This window comes from Rhinoraja longicauda, chromosome 23 (genome assembly GCF_053455715.1).
Source record: "Rhinoraja longicauda isolate Sanriku21f chromosome 23, sRhiLon1.1, whole genome shotgun sequence".
NCBI lineage: Eukaryota > Metazoa > Chordata > Chondrichthyes > Rajiformes > Arhynchobatidae > Rhinoraja > Rhinoraja longicauda.
The window spans coordinates 10,315,358-10,335,011 of record NC_135975.1 but is presented as its reverse complement, the minus strand read 5'-3'; positions in this window follow the sequence as shown (position 1 = coordinate 10,335,011).

Below are 19,654 nucleotides of genomic sequence, written 5' to 3'. Positions count from 1 at the left end.
ACCCCCCTCCCCACCCCACCCCCCACTCCCCTGCACCCCCACCCTCCTCCTCTATGCCCCAACCCCCAAACCCCTCCACCCCCACTCCCCTACACCCCACACCCCCACTCCCCAACCCCACTCCCCTACACACCCACACCCCCACCACTGCATCCCCACCCCTTTTCTTGCACCCCCTACCCCCACTCCCCACCCACTCTCCCCTGCAACCCCCACCCCCCTCCCCTGCACCCCCACCTCCTCCCCTGCACCCCCACCCTTCCCCTGTGGCTTACCTGACAAAAACTCATTGCTACATATCAGAGCAGAGTATAAGTCTAGAAATATTAGGGGCTTGTGATATACACCCCATAATAACCACAGGTGATTCTAATTATAACAGAAATTGCACAAATTGGCAAGGGTAGACCTGAGGAGAAGTTCATGGAGTGTACTTGGAATGGTTTCCAAGAGCAATAGAATAAGGAATCATCCAGGGATCAGGTTATTTTAGATCTGGTTAATGAGACAATATTAATTAATGACCTTCTAGTAAAATATCCCCCAGGAAAGTGATCACAGCATGGTAGAATTTTAAATTCAGTTTGAAGGTGAGGAACTTGGGTGTGAAACTTATGTCCTAAATTTACCTAAAGTAAACTAAAGCAATAGTATCAGGACCCAGTTGGCTAAAGTAAGTTTGAGAATAGAGTAAAGAACAAGGTGGCAGATCAGCTGTTGCAGATACTTAAAGAGATAATTGTTAAATCTCAGAATGGTATATCCTGGTAGCTAACTGAGGATGCTTTGAATTGAAAGAAAAGGCATACATCGTTGTGTAGATTGGTGGTAGGCTGGAGGATTGGGAATTTATAGAGACTGGAAAAGGAGTAAAAATGTTATGAGGAGGGAGAAGATAGAGTATGAGAGTAAACTAATATCCCCCCTCCCCCTCACCCCCCCTCCTGTGAGCTGTGAAAGCAGTCAGTGAGTATGTTCAAGATGGTGATTGAAGGATATTTAAACTATAAAAGACACGGGTAGAGAGAGCGGGGAGGTCGAGTCGAAGCTGACACTGAGCTGGGACATTCTTACTCCCCTTTATTATTTTCTAAACTATGACAAACATGAAATGTTTGGCTTTTTGTTTCAGTTTCTTCACAAACCTTCGAGAAGCAGCAATGAAATTTCAAGGGCACAGAGCCGAGAAATACAAGCGACCTTGAGATACCAACAAAAAAACCTTAATACTACCACCCAACCCAGTTGGGAGCAGCTTAGGGAAGCCTTTCTTCACACCCGGTGTGTTGGAAATTTTGAACCATATCTTGATGTATTCAAAAGAGAATTAGATATAGCTCTCAGGGCTAACGGAATCAGGGGATAAGGGGGGAGAAAGCAGGAGCGGGGTATTGATTTTGGATGATCAGCCATGATCATATTGAATGGTGGTGCTGGCTCGAAGGGCCGAATGGCCTACTTCTGCACCTATGTTTCCATTTTTCTATGTCCTGCAAAGAATGTGGGTGATACATGTTAAAATTAAAGCTTTCAAATCGAGATGGGCAGATTTTTGTTGAACTGTGTATCAAGAATAAGGATTGAGAGAAATGATATGAATTTATGTCAAAAACCAGTAAAAAACAAGCTTTCAGGTATATATTACCTTCTGTAGCCTTGGTGTTTTGCAGCTAATCAAAATGTAGTCACTATTGCGATGCAGAAAATTAGCAAAATGCAAAAATACTAACCTGATAATAAGCAGCAATCGGTTTGGTGTTATGAGTTTAGGGATAAATAACAGTCACAATATAAGGGCAAACTCTGCTCTACTTCAGAATAGTGGCGTGATGCCCCAGTTAACATCGCATCTGAAAGTTGACACCTCTGAGATTTCAGCATCCCCTCGGTACCAACGGCAAGTGCCAACTTTGAACTTTAGAGTGGGACTTAAACCCACAACCTTCTGATCCAGAGGTAGGAATGCTACGCACTGAGCCGAGGCTAAGCAATGACCTGCCTCAACCACAGAGGAGGCTCAAGAAGCTGAACGGGTTTGTCCTGCTGCTGTGTTTCTAAGGGACTTCAACACCGACAGGTTGAATAAATGGAGGTGAGACACCAACGGGAAATAAAGATCATTGTCTGGGTTAAATAGATGATGAAGTTAATACCCGTGCTCCTGAAACTGCTGACTGCAAGCAAGTGCCACTTAAAGGCTGACAGCGTCACTGCTCCACAGTGCAACGAGAAGCGGACAAAACAATCAGGTAATATATACACCCGGGGCACCTGCAGACAAGTCCTGCTCACACTGCAGTTATGCAAGGATCAGATGGCTCCACAGGGTATAGAAGCTGGACATTAATAAATGTTAATTGCTTTAGTAACAGTTTGAAATGATCTGCTTTGTTGAATTCAGGCAGAGCCAGATTAGATCCACAAAAGCACAGAGCTGCTGTCCTGCTGTCACCATGTTCAATGGCTGATAATTCATCAGCAGCCACTTGCCCTACCCCCTTTACCCCACCCTCCCATTCACTAGTAGAGGAGAGGGGGAGATGGGAATGCAGAGGTGTAGGTGGAATGAGGGAGCTGAAAGGCTCAGGGGTTTGACAGGGGGTAGGTATGAAATAGGTTTGATGGGATGGGATGGCATGAGATGGGATGACATGGGATGGTTTGGCATGGGATGTGATGGCATGGGATAGTATGGCATGGGATAGTATGGCATGGCATGGGATGGCATCGGATGGGATGGGATGGGATAGTATGGCATGGGATGGGATGGCGTGGGATGGGATGGGATGGGATGAGATAGTATGGCATGGGATGGGATGGGATGGCATCGGATGGGATGGGATGTGATGGGATGGGATGGGATGGGATGGCATGGGATGAGATGGGATGGGGTGGCATGGGATGGGATGGAATAATAATAATAATAATAATAATAATAATAATACATTTATTTTATATAGCACTTTTCAGGATACTCAAAGACGCTTTACAGAGCAAACAAGACATAAAAACAAACAAACAAACAAAAGATTTGTCCTGACGGAGAAGCGGCGAACAAACAGAGCCAGCGTCCTCTCACGTCAGGGTCCGGCAGTAAACAATAAAAAACACAAGACACACAATTACAATTTAACACAAACAACCATCACAGTGATTGCTCCAGGCACACCCTCACTGTGATGGAAGGCAAAGAAAAGTCTTATCTCCTCCTCATTCTTCTCCCGCGGTCAGGCAGTCAAACTGCTGCCTCGAGGCGATTGAGGCTCTCGATTTTTGAAGCCCCCACCGGGCGATGGAAAGTCCCAGGCCGAGCCGAGCAGGCCGATGAAGGTCCTAAGTCCCCACCGGGCGATGGAAAGTGCCGCGGCCGAGCCACGCAGGGCGATGAAGGTCCTGCGAGCGGGTCGATCGAACCTCGCGCTTCGGGGCGGTCGAAGCTGCTACGGCTGGAGCTCCCGAAAGCCGGTCGCCAGCCAGGGACCTGCGAGCTCCCGATGTTGCGGTCTGCAGGGCCCACGGCCGAAGCCTCCGAGATGGTAAGTCCAGGCCCTGCGACCGGAGTCTTCAAGGTCGATCCCAGCTGGAGGCCGCCGACTCCACGGTGTTAGGCCGTAGCGCGAACGGAGATATGACACGATAAAGGTCGCATCTCCTTTGAGGAGGAGATTAGAAAAAAAGGTTTCCCCCACCCCCCCACCACCCCCCACATATACAGAGCTAAAAATAAATTAAAACATACATTTAAACGATAACAATAGACAAAGACAAAAAAAGACAGAGAGACTGCCGGTGAGCCACAGCTGCAGGGCACAGCCATGTCCCCTCATGCTGTTGGGTTAATTGGGTGGAAGGGTAAAAAGGAAAATGAGGTGGAATGGTGGGAAGATAGAGGAAATTCTAGAGGATCAGATGTTTTTAGGCATTGTGTTAGTCATGTAGAAATGTATAGTGGGAGGGATGAAGGGGATCATCAGACCACGATCAGATTGTTGATTGAAGGAACTGGATGGATCAGTACTTTGGAAAATCGGGTGGCAAAGAGGTGAGGAGAGGGTTGGAGAGTTATGTGGTGGGCTCTGCTGGGATGGCATGAATGAGCAGAAGAGTGGGTTTGGAGGGTGGAGGTGAAAGAGTGGAAGAATGAAGGGGAGAGGAAATATCAGCTGCTGAATGGAGTTTGATTGGGGGTGAGGAGGTTGAAGGACGGTGGGTTAGAAGGCCAAAGTGGAGAAGGTAATGATGCAGAGGAGTGGAGTGAACAGGGAAGAAGAGGAACAGGTGACAGGCTGTCGATAGAGGGAGCAGATGATGACAGAATGGGGGCATTGAAGAGAAACATGCATCTGCTTGTCTCAGTGACAACATGTAAAGGCAAATCATGTCTGACGAATCTTATAGAATTTTTCGAGGATGTAACTAGTAGAGTGGATAAGGGAGAACCAGTCGATGTGTTATATCTGGACTTTCAGAAGGCCTTCGACAAGGTCCCACATAGGAGATTGGTGTACAAACTTAAAGCACACGGTATTGAGGGTTCAGTGTTGAGGTGGATAGAAAATTGGTTGGCGGACAGGAAGCAAAGAGTAGGAATAAACAGGTCCTTTTCGGAATGGCAGGCAGTGACTAGTGGGGTAGCTGCGAGGAGGATGCTAGGACGCTGCAGAGTGACTTGGATAGATTAGGCGAGTGGGCAAATGCATGGCAGATGCAATATAATGTGGATAAATGTGAGGTTATCCACTTTGGCGGCAAGAACAGGAAAGCAGAGTATTACCTGAATGGTGACCGATTGGGAGAAGGGGAGATGCAACGTGACCTGGGTGTCACGGTGCACCAGTCATTGAAAGCAAGCATGCAGGTGCAGCAGGCAGTGAAGAAAGCGAATGGTATGTTGGCATTCATAGCAAGAGGATTTGAGTTTAGGAGCAGGGAGGTTCTGCTGCAGTTGTACAGGGCCTTGGTGAGACCGCACCTGGAGTATTGTGTGCAGTTTTGGTCTCCTAACCTGAGGAAAGACGTTCTTGCCTTAGAGGGAGTACAGAGAAGGTTCACCAGATTGATCCCTGGGATGGCGGGACTTACATATGAGGAAAGACTAGATAGACTGGGCTTGTACTCGCTGGAATTTAGAAGACTGAGGGGGGATCTTATAGAAACATATAAAATTCTTAAGGGGTTGGAGAGGCTAGATGCGGGAAGATTGTTCCCGATGTTGGGGGAGTCCAGAACCAGGGGTCACAGCTTAAGGATAAGGGGGAAGTCTTTTAGGACCGAGATGAGAAAACATTTCTTCACACAGAGAGTGGTGAGTCTGTGGAATTCTCTGCCACAGAAGGTAGTTGAGGCCAGTTCATTGGCTATATTTAAGAGGGAGTTAGATGTGGCCCTTTTTGCTAGAGGGATCAGGGGGTATGGAGAGAAGGCAGGTACAGGCTACTGAGCTGAATGATCAGCCATGATCATATTGAATGGCGGTGCAGGCTCGAACGGCCGAATGGCCTACTCCTGCACCTATTTTCTATGTTTCTATGTTTCTAAAGCCTATTTCCAATATCTTCAAACCTTGCAACCTGGACTGCCACGGATTAAGGCAACATGGGAATACAGTCACCTCCAAGTTTCATCTCCAAGCCACTTATCATTCTGACTTGTGAATACATCAACAATCTCTGGTGTTGCTGAGTGAAAATCCTGGATCACCCTTTCCAATGGCCTAAATGCCTTCCAACTGCTGCAGTTCAGGAAGGCATTTACTCAGAAGGGAATAGAAAATGGATTCTGGCCTTGGCGGCAATATCAGAATCTTGATAATGAAAAACTGGGTCTTATTAAGGCATCACGTTTAGAAAGGCACAATATGCCACATTTGGCAATTCTGTAGAAGGTGTGCAGGAGTGGGTGTGACCAACACCAATCTGTCTTCATTACAGTTAAATATTCAGGTTGCTTCATTGTGGTGTTACCAGAAAACCTTTGACACCGAGCCACAAATGGTGAGATCAGGACAAAATAAATAACTCTTAAGGTGCAACCTTCAGGAGGAGATAGGTGGCGGAATGCTGGTGAAAATTCAATGGAGAATCTACGGAGAGACTCAGCAGCAAAGGTGACTCTTGGCCAGTGAAGTTGGGGACGTACAAGAAGTGAGATTTGGAGGACTACCAAGATCTGATTTGTGAGACACGACCTGCCACGTACAAAACCATGCTGACTATCCTTAATCAGCCCTTGTCCATATAAATGCATGTATATCCTATCCCTCATAATACTCTCTAGTAACTTCCCAACTACAGATGTTAAGCAGATACTAAGGGTTTTGACAGTAATATTGTCACATTGTACCACGGCTGTACCATGAATGGTTTATCACAAGGAGCTACTATTGCAGGGATATGTTAAAAGAGATATGTAGGAAAGAACTTAAAAGAGATATATACAAGAAGCCAATATACACAGTGCGTTCAGAAAGTATTCAGACCCCTTCACTTTTTCCACATTTTGTTACGTTACAGCCTTATTTTAAAATGGATTAAAAAAAAAAAATTAATCGTCGATCTACACACATGTAGATGAAGAAGCGAAAATAGGTGTTCAGAAATGTTTGCAAAGTAATTAAAAAGAAATAACTGAAATGTCATATTTACATAATTATTCAAACCCTTTGCTATGACACTCAAATTGAGCTTATGTTCATCCTGTTTCCATTAATTATCCTTGAGATGTTTCTACAACTTGGTTGGAGTGGCCTCCATCATTCTTAAATGGAAGAACTTTGGGACCACCAGAACTCTTCATTGATCCCACTGCCTGGCCAAACTGAGCAATCGAGGGAGAAGGGCCTTGGTCAGGGAGGTGACCAAGAGCCCGATGGTCACTCTGACAGAGCTCCAGAGTTCCTGTGTGGAGATGGGAGAATCTTCCAGAAGGACAACGATATCTGCAGCACTCCACCAATCAGGCCTGTAAGGTAGAGTGGCCAGACGGAAGCCACTCCTCAGTTATAGGCACATGACAGCCCGCTTGGAGTTTGCCCAAAGGCACCTAAAGGACTCCCAGACCATGAGAAACAAGATTCTCTGGTCTGATGAAACCAAGATTGAACTTTCTGGCCTGAATGCCAAGCATCACATCTGGAGGAAACCTGGCACCATACCTACAGTGAAGCATGATGGTGGCAACATCATGCTGTGGGGATGTTTTTCAGTGGCAGGAACTGGGAGACTAGTCAGGATCGAGGGAAAGATGAACGGAGCAAAGTTCAGAGTGATCCTTGATGAAAACCTGCTCCAGAGCATTCTGGATCTCAGACTGGGGCGGAGGTTCACCTTCCAACAGGACAGTGACCCTAAGGACATAGCCAAGACAACGCAGGAGTGGCTTTGTGACAAGTCTGTGAATGTCCTTGAGTGGCCCAGCCAGAGCCCGGACTTGAACCCGATTGAACATCTCTGGAGGGACCTGAAAATAGCTGTGCATCGACGCTCCCCATCCAAGCTGACAGAGCTTGAGAGGATCTGCAGAGAAGAATGGGAGAAATTACCCAAATACAGGTGTGCCAGGCTTGTAGCATCATACCCAAGAAGACTTGAGGCTGTAATCGCTGCCGAAGGTGCCTCAACAAAGTACTGAATACATGTATATTTCAGTTATTTCTTTTTAATTACTTTGCAAAAATTTCTAAACACCTGTTTCACTTTATTCTGGGGTATTGTGTGTAGATCGATGATAAAAAAAAATGAATTTAATCCATTTTAAAATAAGGCTGTAACGTAACAAAATGTGAAAAAAGTGAAGGGGTCTGAATACTTTCTGAATGCACTGTAAATTCATCACCGAATAATTCAGCTCAAAAAGATGATGCTCAGCCTGCCGTGCCTCTGCCTACTCTCTGAAAGAGCTGCCGTAAAGTCTCACTTCCCTGCACAAATAACCATCCAGAAATGAAGAAGAATGCACAGTGGCGCAGTGGTAGAGTTGCTGCCTTACAGCGCTGGAGACCCGTGTTCGATCCTGACTACGGGTGCTGTCTGTACGGAGTTTGTACGTTCTCCCTGTGATTGCATGGGTTTTCTCCGGGTGCTCAGGTTTCCTCCCACACTCCAAAGACATACAGGTTTGTAGGTTGATTCGGCTTTTGGGTGATCAGTGATTGGCACGGACCAGTGAGCAGAAGGGCCTGTTTCTGCGCTGTATCTCTAAAGTCTAAAGTCTAAAGAATTGACGGAAAAGGCAGGGCTTCAGATCAATGATAACTGCGGCTAGCTAAAAAAAATAGCACAGGAAAGATGGGCTGAATGTCCTCCTTCAGTGCTTTATTTTCTATAATTTGATTCCTGTATTCCCACATGCTTGATAGGCACCATGATAATTGCACAAAGAAAGTGCTGTTGGATTCGGACTGTGAACAAAGAGCTAGAGGACAGAGCTTCAGAATTAACAAGCTTCAAGCAAGAGTGCAGATTAAGAGAATGTTTTTCCCCACAGACTGGGAATCTGCAAAGCAGACGCTCAGCAAAGCAATGCGTCCTTCAGAGAAGAGTTAGATAGATATACCGGAGCTAATGAAGTATGAAGGTCACAGTGATTCCTACAGAACTATGAACAGATGCAGAGTGAGGAATATGTGTAAAACCATGGATAGGACCAGGAAGGCGTGTGGAACCAAAGATACGGGCAGAATAGGAATAAAAATAGTTCCAAAGAAATCTACAAACGCAGGGAAAAAGCAAGAAAAATGTATTAAAATTTGGGGAAAAGGGGATGTAATCAAGGGTACGTGTAGAACTAGACAGTATCATAAATGTGTGGACTAAAAGGAATAGAACCAGGGATATGTCTAGAATTGGGGATAGAAGTTGAAGGTTGAGTTGCAGGTAGATAAGGTGGTCAAAAAGGCTTTTGGCATTTTGGCCTTCATCAGTCAGAGTATTGAGTATTTAAAGTTGGGAGGTCATGTTGCAGTTGTATAAGACGTTGGTGAGACCGCGATATTCCACAATTTGGAATATTGTGTTCAGTTCTGGGCACCATGTTATAGGAAAGATATTGTCAAGCTTGAAAGGGTTCAGAAATATTTACGAGGATGTTGCCAGGACTAGAGGGTGTGAGCTGGAGGGAGAGGTTGAGTAGGCTGGGTCTCTATTCCATGGAGCGCAGGAGGACGAGGGGAGATCTTATAGAGGTGTACAAAATCATGAGAGGAATAGATCAGGTAGATGCACAGAGTCTTTTGCCCAGAGCAGGGGAATCGAAGACCAGAGGTCATAGGTACAAAGTGAAGGGGAAAAGATTTAATAGGAATCCGAGAGGTAACTTTTTCACACAAAGGGTGGTGGGTGTATGGAACAAGCTGCCAGAGGAGGTGGTTGAGGTTGGGACTATCCCATTGTTTAAGAAACAGTTAGACAGGTACGTGGATAGAACAGGTTTGGAGGGATATTGTCCAAGCACAGGCAAGTGGGACTGGTGTAGCTGGGACACTGTTGGCCGGTGTGGGCAAGTTGGGCCGAAGGGCCTGTTTCCACACTCTATGACTCTGTGACTCTATAACACAGGATTCTGCTAAAATCAAGCAAAAGAAAAGAAACATTAACTTGAGAAGTTATTTAAAATTAGAAATAGACTGGCACCACGATAGGAATAAAATAAGGATCCATCGAAAACCTGGAGTGGAAAAAGAACCAAAGATGGAGCCAGGCTTTGTACGGAATCCGGATTAGTACCAAACACGCAGGACGGAGACAAAGACAGAGCCACTAATCCATCCAGGTATAAGAATAGCTTTGGGGATACTAGGAATGCCTATGGAATCTGATGGAGACCCATTGATGTGTGTAGATTCCCACATATCAATGGAACAGGGACCTGGGGATGGAACCAGAGATAGTTGTACAACCAAGGGATGAATCTGAAACTGGGAATGTAAGCTGAAAGGAATGGGACAGGCAATAGAAGCAGGGTTAAGCCTGGACGTGGAATGTCCTGTAGTACAGGGTGTTTATAAACCTTCTCTCAACAAAACTTCATCCATTTCACTTCTGCACTTTTCAATTGACCTCTGACCTCAATGTCATTTGTAATCTTTCAACACAAATCTACTCCACACAACTTCTTGCTGGCCAGGCGTTGTTAGGCTTAAATCAAAACATTGCTCTTGAATCCACCACATCCTTTCATTACTTTTCCCACGATACCGCTGCGATTACACTTCAAAGGTTCTTCAATGGCTGCAAATTGTTTGGGTCGTGCTGAGGTGATGATAGGCACTATATAAATGGAAAGATATTGGAGGCTTTGAGCTTCAGTTTGGCATACCACCCTCAGAATGGGGAGCTGAACTGCAAACAGACTGGTTCACACCCAGTTGCTCCGTGTTAGTGTTCCCGCTTCACCGTAGTCTTGAGGAACTACAATTAACCTCCTGGACATGGCTCAGGAGAAAAATCAGAGGTGCATCAAAAAATAATTTGTGATTATTTTGTTTCCCTTTGGTTTCAAACCTTTGGATTTAGTTTAAAACTAGACGAGGGAAAACAGCATTCCCTGTTTTCCACTTCTTGGAAATTTAACCCTCACATGGTCTCTGGACCATGACTCCCATCAGTTCTCCAGGAATTGACCATTTATATGTTCTGCAGGAACAAACAGGCTAGCTGCCCTCCAGAAATATACTGTCAAGAATCAAAAGAGTTAAGAGTGTTCAATTGTCATATATATCAACAAAGGAACAATGAAGTTATTACTTTCAGCAGTTTAACAGGCCTACAGAGCAATGCACACAGATAAATATTATATGCAAAAAAAACACTACTACAAAAAAATACAAAATCCATCGTGCATCCAAAGACACAATGCAAAGAAGCTCATAGTTGCTGAAGTTAATGTTGTGCAGTGCTCAAGAGACTTATGGTTGCTGGGAAGAAGTTGCTCTTGAACCTGGTGGTCGTGCTTTTCAAGCTCCTATACCTTCTTCCTGATCACAGGTCATGTGATAGGAGCAGAATTAGGCTATTCGACCCGATAAGTCTACTCTGCCATTCAATCAGGGCTGATTTATCTCTCCCTCCTAACCCCATTCTCCTGCCTTCTCCCCATAAGCTCTGACACCTGTATTAATGTCTCTATCTCTGCCTTAAATATATCCACTGACTTTGCCTCCACAGCAAAGAATTCCACAGATTTCTGTGGCGGCACGGTGGTGCAGCGGTAGAGTTGCTGCCTTACAGCGAATGCAGCGCCGGAGATCCAGGTTCGATCCTGACTACGGGTGCTGTCTGTACGGAGTTTGTACGTTCTCCCCGTAACCTGCGTGGGTTTTCTCCGAGATCTTCGGTTTCCTCCCACACTCCAAAGACGTACAGGTATGTAGGTTAATTGGCTGGGCAAATGTAAAAAAAAATTAAAGAATTGTCCCTAGTGGGTGTAGGATAGTGTTAATGTGCGGGGATTGCTGGGCGGCGCGGACCCAGTGGGCCGAAGGGCCTGTTTCCGCGCTGTATCTCTAAAAAAAATAAAAAATTACTACCCTCTGACTAAAGAAATTCCTCCTCATCTTTGTGAAAGAGCGTCCTTTAATTCTGAGGCTATGACCTCTAGTCTTAGACTCTCCCACAGGTGGGAACATCCTCTTGACATGATGGTAGGAGTGGAATTCGAGTGAGGTTAGGGTGGTCTGGGGCTTTGATGATATTGGCTTCCCTTTTGAGGCAGCGTCTCCCATAAATGCATATGATGGTGGGGAAATCAGTATCAATGATGGACCGACAGTATCCACCACTCTCTGTCATCTCCTTCGTTGCTGAGCGTTCTGTCCACCTGCTCATGGGAGCAGGACATCCACACATTCCACAGGGGCAGGTAGTACACCTGACCTCCAGGAGCAGGCAGTCCAAGAGAGACTGGTGTGTGAGAGAAGGTGACCCATTAGCAGACCAGCCCCCCCCCCCCCCCCCCCCATTGTGTAGCACCCACCAGTGAAAGACCATCCACCAGAACCTCAGGCTCTAGAGATCAGTTTCCCCAAGAACAGGGGGGTAGGCAGGTCCTCCCACTGATGTCTGGAGACCAAACATCTGGCCCCCCGGGAAATCGATACATCACCTGGTGTCGAGAATGGTGTTCAGAATTAAATAAAGGAAGTGAGGAGGAACCTCTTTAGTCAGAAGGGTTATTAATCTGTGGCACTCATTCCCACAGAGAGCTGTGGAGGTCAAGTCCGTCGATTTTTTAAAAGCAGAGATAGACAAATTCTTGATTAGAATGGGTGTCAAGAATTATGGGGAGAAGGCAGGAAAATAGGATTAGGAGGCAGAAATCAGCCATGATTGAATGGCGGAGTAGACTCGACGGGCCAAATGGCCTAATTCTACTCCTATAACTTGTGAACGTGAGATGGGGTCATTCATGGGCAGCAGTAATAACGACTACAAAACCTGATCCTGTGATGTTGGTTACTGGCTGATGGAATTTCTTTTCCTCAAGACACCAAAGAACGTTCCCTGTATGTATTTGAAATTGTGTGACAGGATGATTTGCTTTCCTGCAGCAAACCGATGGAACAATTTTTTAAGATCTCATCCAAAAGATGGATTATAGCTGGAGTATTATTCTGCCCATGTAATGGCAACTTTCAGAGTTGGCAACATTATTGCCTTTAAACCAGAGTAACAACCTGCAGTGATATAACCCTGCAACAACAATTTACATTTATTTAGCACCTCTACCATTTATTCATTTCATAGACATAGAAAACATGGAAAATAGGTGCAGGAGTAGGCCATTCGGCCCTTCGAGCCTTTCAATATGATCATTCAATATGATCATGGCTGATCATCCAACTCAGTATCCCGTACCTGCCTTCTCTCCATACCCCCTGATCCCTTTAGCCACAAGGGCCACATCTAACTCCCTCTTAAATATAGCCAATGAACTGGCCTCAACTACCTTCTGTGGCAGAGAATTCCACAGATTCACCACTCTGTGTGAAAAAAAACGTTCTCATCTCGGTCCTAAAAGACTTCCCCCTTATCTTTAAACTGTGACCCCTTGTTCTGGACTTCCCCAACATCGGGAACAATCTTCCTGCATCTAGCCTGTCCAACCCCTTAAGAATTTTGTAAGTTTCTTACAAAAAGAAACTTACAATTTCTTGGGATCTGTATTTATTGCCCTTACATCCTGCAGGTGAGTAGATAGTTAGCCAGCACTCTTGACCTGTGCTGTGGAGAGGCAGTGGTGATTACATGGCAGGTATTTACACGATCGATGGTGACCTCAGGATATGAGCGGTGGAGTCTTGGCGATGGTAACGCAATTGAATGTCAAGGGATGTGGCTCTGTTCTGCCTTGTTGAAAATGCCCCTCTGGGACTTTTGAGGCTCAAATGTTACTTGTCACTTATCAGTCCATGTCTGAATGTTATCTACATTTAGCAGTGTACAGTCATGGACTGCATTTGCTGTGGAGCTGCAAATGAACTGAACAATATCTGCCAACATCATCAGCAAACGTCTGCACTTCTGAGATTTTGATGGAAGGAAGGAAGGTCATTGATGAAGAAGCTGGTTGAGCGGAGGGCACTGCCCTTAGGAACGGCTCAGTAATGCCCCAGGGACATTAAACTCTTCCAACTCTTAAAGCCAACAATCAGGGCTCCTTCATGCCAGACTCAGCCAGAAGCTGCCTTGATATCAAAGGTTGTTACTCTCGCCTACCAGTGAAACCAATGCAGGGCATCAGTGAGTAGATTTCTGGCAGATGCCTGACGGTATTGTTGATGGCAGTTCCCATCACTTGGCCAAAATGTCCCGCAGCTTTGCTGCATCCAGTGCTCTCAGCTATTTCTTGATGTTACATGGATGTTACATGGAGCGAATCGAATTAACTGAAGACTGGCTTCTGTGATAGCAAGGATCTCAGGAGGAAGGCGAGATGAATCATCCGCTCGGCTTCTCTGGCTGAACATGTTTGTGAATGTTACAGCATCACCAGTAACACACACATGCTGGGACACACTTTCACTGCGAATGGTTTTGTTCCTGGAGTCTCCGCCTCCTTGTTAATTGTTCATTTGTCCACCACTATTAGTAAGGCCAGGCTGGGGAACTGAGCTTTGATCTGAGTCATTAGTTGTGAGATTAGTCAGCTCTTTCTGCCTATGCCAGCAAAGTATCTAAGGCAGTCAGTGTGTAGGAAGGGACTGCAGATGCTAGTTTAAACCAAAGAGAGACACAACAATCTGGAGTAACTCAGCAGGTCAGACAGCATCTCTGGGGAAAAGGAGTAGGTGAACCTTTCAGGTCAAGATCCTTCTTCAGTGTCTATCAGTTCTTCAGTGTATTGTGTCTATCTCAGGCAGTAAAGTACCTCAGGGTGCATTAATGAAGTGTCCTCCAGAAATATTTGACATTGAGTCATAAAGAGATCATAGAAGGATGAGAGGGGATCTTCAAGTCAAGTCAAGTCAAGTCAAATTTATTTGTCACATACACATACACGATGTGCAGTGAAATGAAAGTGGCAATGCCTGCGGGTTGTGCACAAAAAGAATTACAGTTACAGCATATAAATAAAGTTAATAAGTTACTATTATTGTCGACAAAAAATTTAGTCTCTGGGGTTATAAAAGTTGACAGTCCTGATGGCCTGTGGGAAGAAGCTCCGTCTCATCCTCTCCGTTTTCACAGCGTGACAGCGGAGGCGTTTGCCTGATCGTAGCATCTGGAACAGTCCGTTACTGGGGTGGCAGGGGTCCCTCGTGATCTTGCTTGCTCTGGATCTGCACCTCCTGATGTATAGGTCCTGCAGGGGGACGAGTGTAATTCCCATGGTGCGTTCTGCCGAACGCACTACTCTCTGCAGGGCTATCCTGTCCTGGGCAGAGCTGTTCCCAAACCAGACTGTAATGTTGCCGGACAGGATGCTCTCTACAGCCCCAGAGTAGAAGCAATGAAGGATCCTCTGAGACACTCTGAATTTCCTCAGTTGTCTAAGGTGGTAAAGGCGCTGCTTAGCCTTACCCACCAGTGCGACAATGTGCGTTGCCCACGTCAGATCCTCTGCGATGCGGACTCCCAAGTATTTGAAACTGCTCACCCTATCCACAATAGACCCATTTATCTCCAGTGGCGTGTATGTCCTTGGATGTTTAGCCCTTCTGAAGTCGAAACGTATAAGATTATTAAGGGGTTGGACACATTAGAGGCAGGAAACATGTTCCCAATGTTGGGGGAGTCCAGAACCAGGGGCCACAGTTTAAGAATAAGGGGTAGGCCATTTAGAACAGAGATGAGGAAAAACTTTTTCAGTCAGAGAGTTGTGAATCTGTGGAATTCTCTGCCTCAGAGGGCAGTGGAGGCCAATTCTCTGAATACATTCAAGAGAGAGCTAGATAGAGCTCTTAAGGATAGCGGAGTCAGGGGGTATGGGGAGAAAGCAGGAACGGGGTACTGATTGAGAATGATCAGCCATGATCACATTGAATGGTGGTGCTGGCTTGAAGGGCCGAATGGCCTACTCCTGCACCTATTGTCTAGAGTCCTACAGCATGGTAACAGGCTCATTAGCCCAACGTCCACAACGACCAAAATGTCCCATCTTGACTAGTCCCACTTACCTGATTTTGGCCGCAATCTCTCTAAACCAGTCCTATCCATGTACCTGTCCAAATGCGTCTAAAACCGTGCATTCTATGACCTCTGTGTGTCATAAAAGGAGCAAGTAGTCAAAAGCTTGGTCAATGACAGAGGTTTTAAGGAGAGCTTTAAAAATGGGGAGGATTAAACAATTAAGGCAGGGACTCTAAAAGTATAAGTCTCTAAAAAGAGATTAATGGAAAATGGAGAAAGTCAAGTGAGCAGGTTTGGAAGGGAGCAAATATGACAGACTATTAAAGAGCAGGATTTAGTCATGGAAAAGTGGAGCTATTTGAGAACAAGAAAGGGGATTTAAAAATGGAGGATTTTGCAATCTGGAAGCCAGGATTGTAAATCTTCTGAAACAGTTTAGCTGAAGGCACAGCTTGGCTGGAGATCAGTTCTTTGGTCCTACAGCCTAGATATTGTCAGATCCTGCTCATATGATTCATACCTCGCTATTCCCCACATTTCCTCGTGCCTATCTAAAAGCCTCCTAAACGCCACTATCGTATATGCCTCCACCACTAACCATGGAAATACGTTCCAGGCACCTCCACTCTATGAGTGAAAAACCTTCCCCGCACATCTCCATTAAACTTTCCCCTCTCACCTGATAGCTGTGCCTTGAGTGTTGGACATTTCTATCCTGGGGAAAAAGGTTGGAATAATGATCGTGTGACTTAAGGTTGGGAACACGCACACACACATTTGACTCGTGTTGTCTTGGCTGCAGGTGAAAGCCAAGGGGACGTGGACATGACGAAGTAGGAGCAGTGCTGCTATCTCACAGCTTCACCAACGTGGGCTTGGTACGGATGTTTTGGTCCTGTGTAGAGTTTGCACCTTCTCCCTGTGATTTACACTGGAATTTAGAAGGATGAGGGGGGATCTTATTGAAACATATAAGATAATTAGGGGATTGGACACATTAGAGGCAGGAAACATATTCCCAATGCTGGGGGAGTCCAGAACAAGGGGCCACAGTTTAAGAATAAGGGGTAGGCCATTTAGAACGGAGATGAGGAAGAACTTTTTCAGTTAGAGGGTGGTGAAGGTGTGGAATTCTCTGCCTCAGAAGGCAGTGGAGGCCAGTTCGTTGGATGCTTTCAAGAGAAAGCTGGATAGAGCTCTTAAGGATAGCGGAGTGAGGGTGTATGGGGAGAAGGCAGGAACGGGGTACTGATTGAGAGTGATCAGCCATGATCGCATTGAATGGCGGTGCTGGCTCGAAGGGCTGAATGGCCTACTCCTGCACCTATTGTCTATTGTCTATTGTCTATTGTGTGGGCTTCCCTTGAGTGCTTCTTCCCAATTTGGATGATGGAATTGATGGTTTTGAGGCCAAGTTTGCAGATGATACCAAGGTAGGTGGAGGGACAGGTCGTGTAGAGGAAGCAGGGAGTCTGCAGTAGGATTTGGACTGGTTGGGAGGGTGGGCAAATGGTATACTGCATAGCAAATTGTGCAGTCGTGCACTTTGGCAATAGGAATAAAGGTGTAGACTGTTTTCTAAGAGGATTCAGAAATTGGAAGGGCAAAGGGGTTTGGGAGTGCTGGTGCAGAATTCCTCAATGGTTAGTTTGCAAGTTGAATTGGTGGTAAGGAAGGTAAATGCAATATTAGCTTTTATTTCGAGAGGACTAGAATATATAAACAGTGATGTAATGCTGAGACTTTACAAGGCACTGATCAGACTGTATTTAGAGTATTGCGAGCAGTTTCAGGCCCCATATCGTTGGAGAGGATCCAGAGGAGGTTTACGAGAATGATCCCAGGAATGATTGGGTTAACATATGATGAGCCTTTGATGGCACTGGGCCTGTACTCGTTGGTGTTTAGAAGGATGAGGGGGGAACTCGTTGAATCTTACCGAATAGTGAAAGGCTTGGATAGCATGGATGTGTAGAGGATGTTTCCACTAGTGGGAGAGTCTAGGACTAGAGGGTATCGCCTCAGAATTCAAGGACATACCTTTAGAGAGAAGATGAGGAGGAATTTCTTTAGCCAGAGGGTGGTGAATCTGTGGAATTCATTGCCACAGACGGCTGTGAAGGCCAAGTCATTTGGTATTTTTAAAGTCAAGATTGATAGGTTCTTGATTGGGTAAGAGTGTGAAAGGTTAAGGGGAGAAGGCAGGAGAATGGGGTGGAGAGGAAAAAATAGATCAGCCATGATTGAATGGTGGAGTTGACTCGATGGGCCGACCGGCCTAATTCTGCTCCTATGACTTGTGAACTTGTGAACTTCCCACACCCCTGAGATCTGCTGATCGGCAGGTTAACTGGCTGCAGTAAATGATCCCAAGTCTAGGTGGCTCCGTGGGAGGAAATTCTGCGTGCAGTTGATGTTGTAGTGTGCCAAGTAGGCCGAAATAACGACAAGTAGTCAGGGTTAACGACTACTGGAGCCGCCACAATGTGCACATACAAGAGAACAGGTTGCAGGAAAATAAATGGAGGAATAGGATTGAAGGGATTGCCCTGAAATCTGCCATAGACTTGATGGGCCAAATGGCCTCATCCTATGTTATAAGGAAAACTAAAAAGGAAATCTGAGAACTGTATACTGAAATTACATTTCCCTGCTCCCTTTTCTGCGTTTTTTTCCCTCTTTTTTCTGTTGTTATCGAATTCCTTCTGAAATGCTATGATTAACTTGGTCTCAATATTTGGTTATGCAGGTGGATACTACACTGCACTAATAAAAGTCTAATTGCAAAGAATTGCAGCTCCATCAAGTCTGCTATTTTTGAAATGATGCAATATGTATGACTTTATGACAGCAAAATCAATACTAAAGAAAATGAAGTGTTAAGTTCAAGTGCCATCGCTTCTGTTTAGTTAAAACATATGAAAGTTTGAAATTCTCAGGCCGGCGAAGTCTCGTGAGTCTTTACAAGCTCTGCAAGGCTACGAAAACACTTTCAGAACCTGACCTCTGCAGTTCGTCATCAAAGGACTTCGCTCCTGAAGAATTCATGGCTGAATGCTCATTAGACGCTGAATCTCGCCCCCTTTTTAATATTCTGAACTACATGCAGCCAGAATGTGGAAAAAAAACCCATCTGCCGTACTCTGGCTGGGGAAGTGAGAGAAATCGGTTGGTTGGAGAAAGCTAAGAGGGAAGGGAGGAGAGGGAGGAGGGGGTGATAGAAGGAAAGTTGTAAATTGCTCTCGACCCTTGCTCTCTGTAAATTCTTCATTCACTGTTCTCTCATTTTCGCATATCTCTCATTTTCTCTTTTGTCTCATTTCCTCTCCCTTCTCCTGGGAATTCCTTGTTCTCTTTTATGCCTCCTCTGCCTTCCCACCCATGTGCAAACCTTTCTCCTCCTCCCTCTCAGTCCCGAGCAGCCCAAGTATGCGACGTTACTTTTGATGTCAATGCTCAACAGATTGTTGCCTTCAACACAGTGACAGCTGATTGGAGCCTTGCAAGGCCTGAAGGGCAAAGCGTGACCCAGACAATATTCAGTGAAACCAGAAACAGAAGGGGAATGAACAGATTGTGGATTTTTCACATCTTGCCCATCGACCTGCCTTGACAACAGATCAACATCTGATGGCAGCACCTGTAGAAACCAACCTGACCATCCTTACATTCCACACCCACTATTACTTCAGCGGAAATTATATGGTTTGAGTAATGTAGGTCAAATGGAAAGAAATTACTGCCTCTGTGCAATACGCTGACACCTTCCCATCTGGACCATGTATGGAGCTGCAATCCTCTTGTCATAGTTAAGAGTTTATTTGAGGAAGTCAATAAAACCAGGAGACAAGCGGAAATATTGAGGGCGACTATGGTTTATTCCCTTGAGGAAGTGGAGTTTTCAGAGGTAATTTATCATAGATTTTGGGGCATTTTTGTAGACCTCCCATGGCACTATCTGGAGGGTGAGTGAGACATTTCAGTGATTACATCTTCACGATGGTCCTTTAGATTCCAGCAGAGATGGGGTAGGAGATGCTTGGTAGGATGGGAGCACCTAGCTTGTGAGGTACAGCACTAATTTCTCC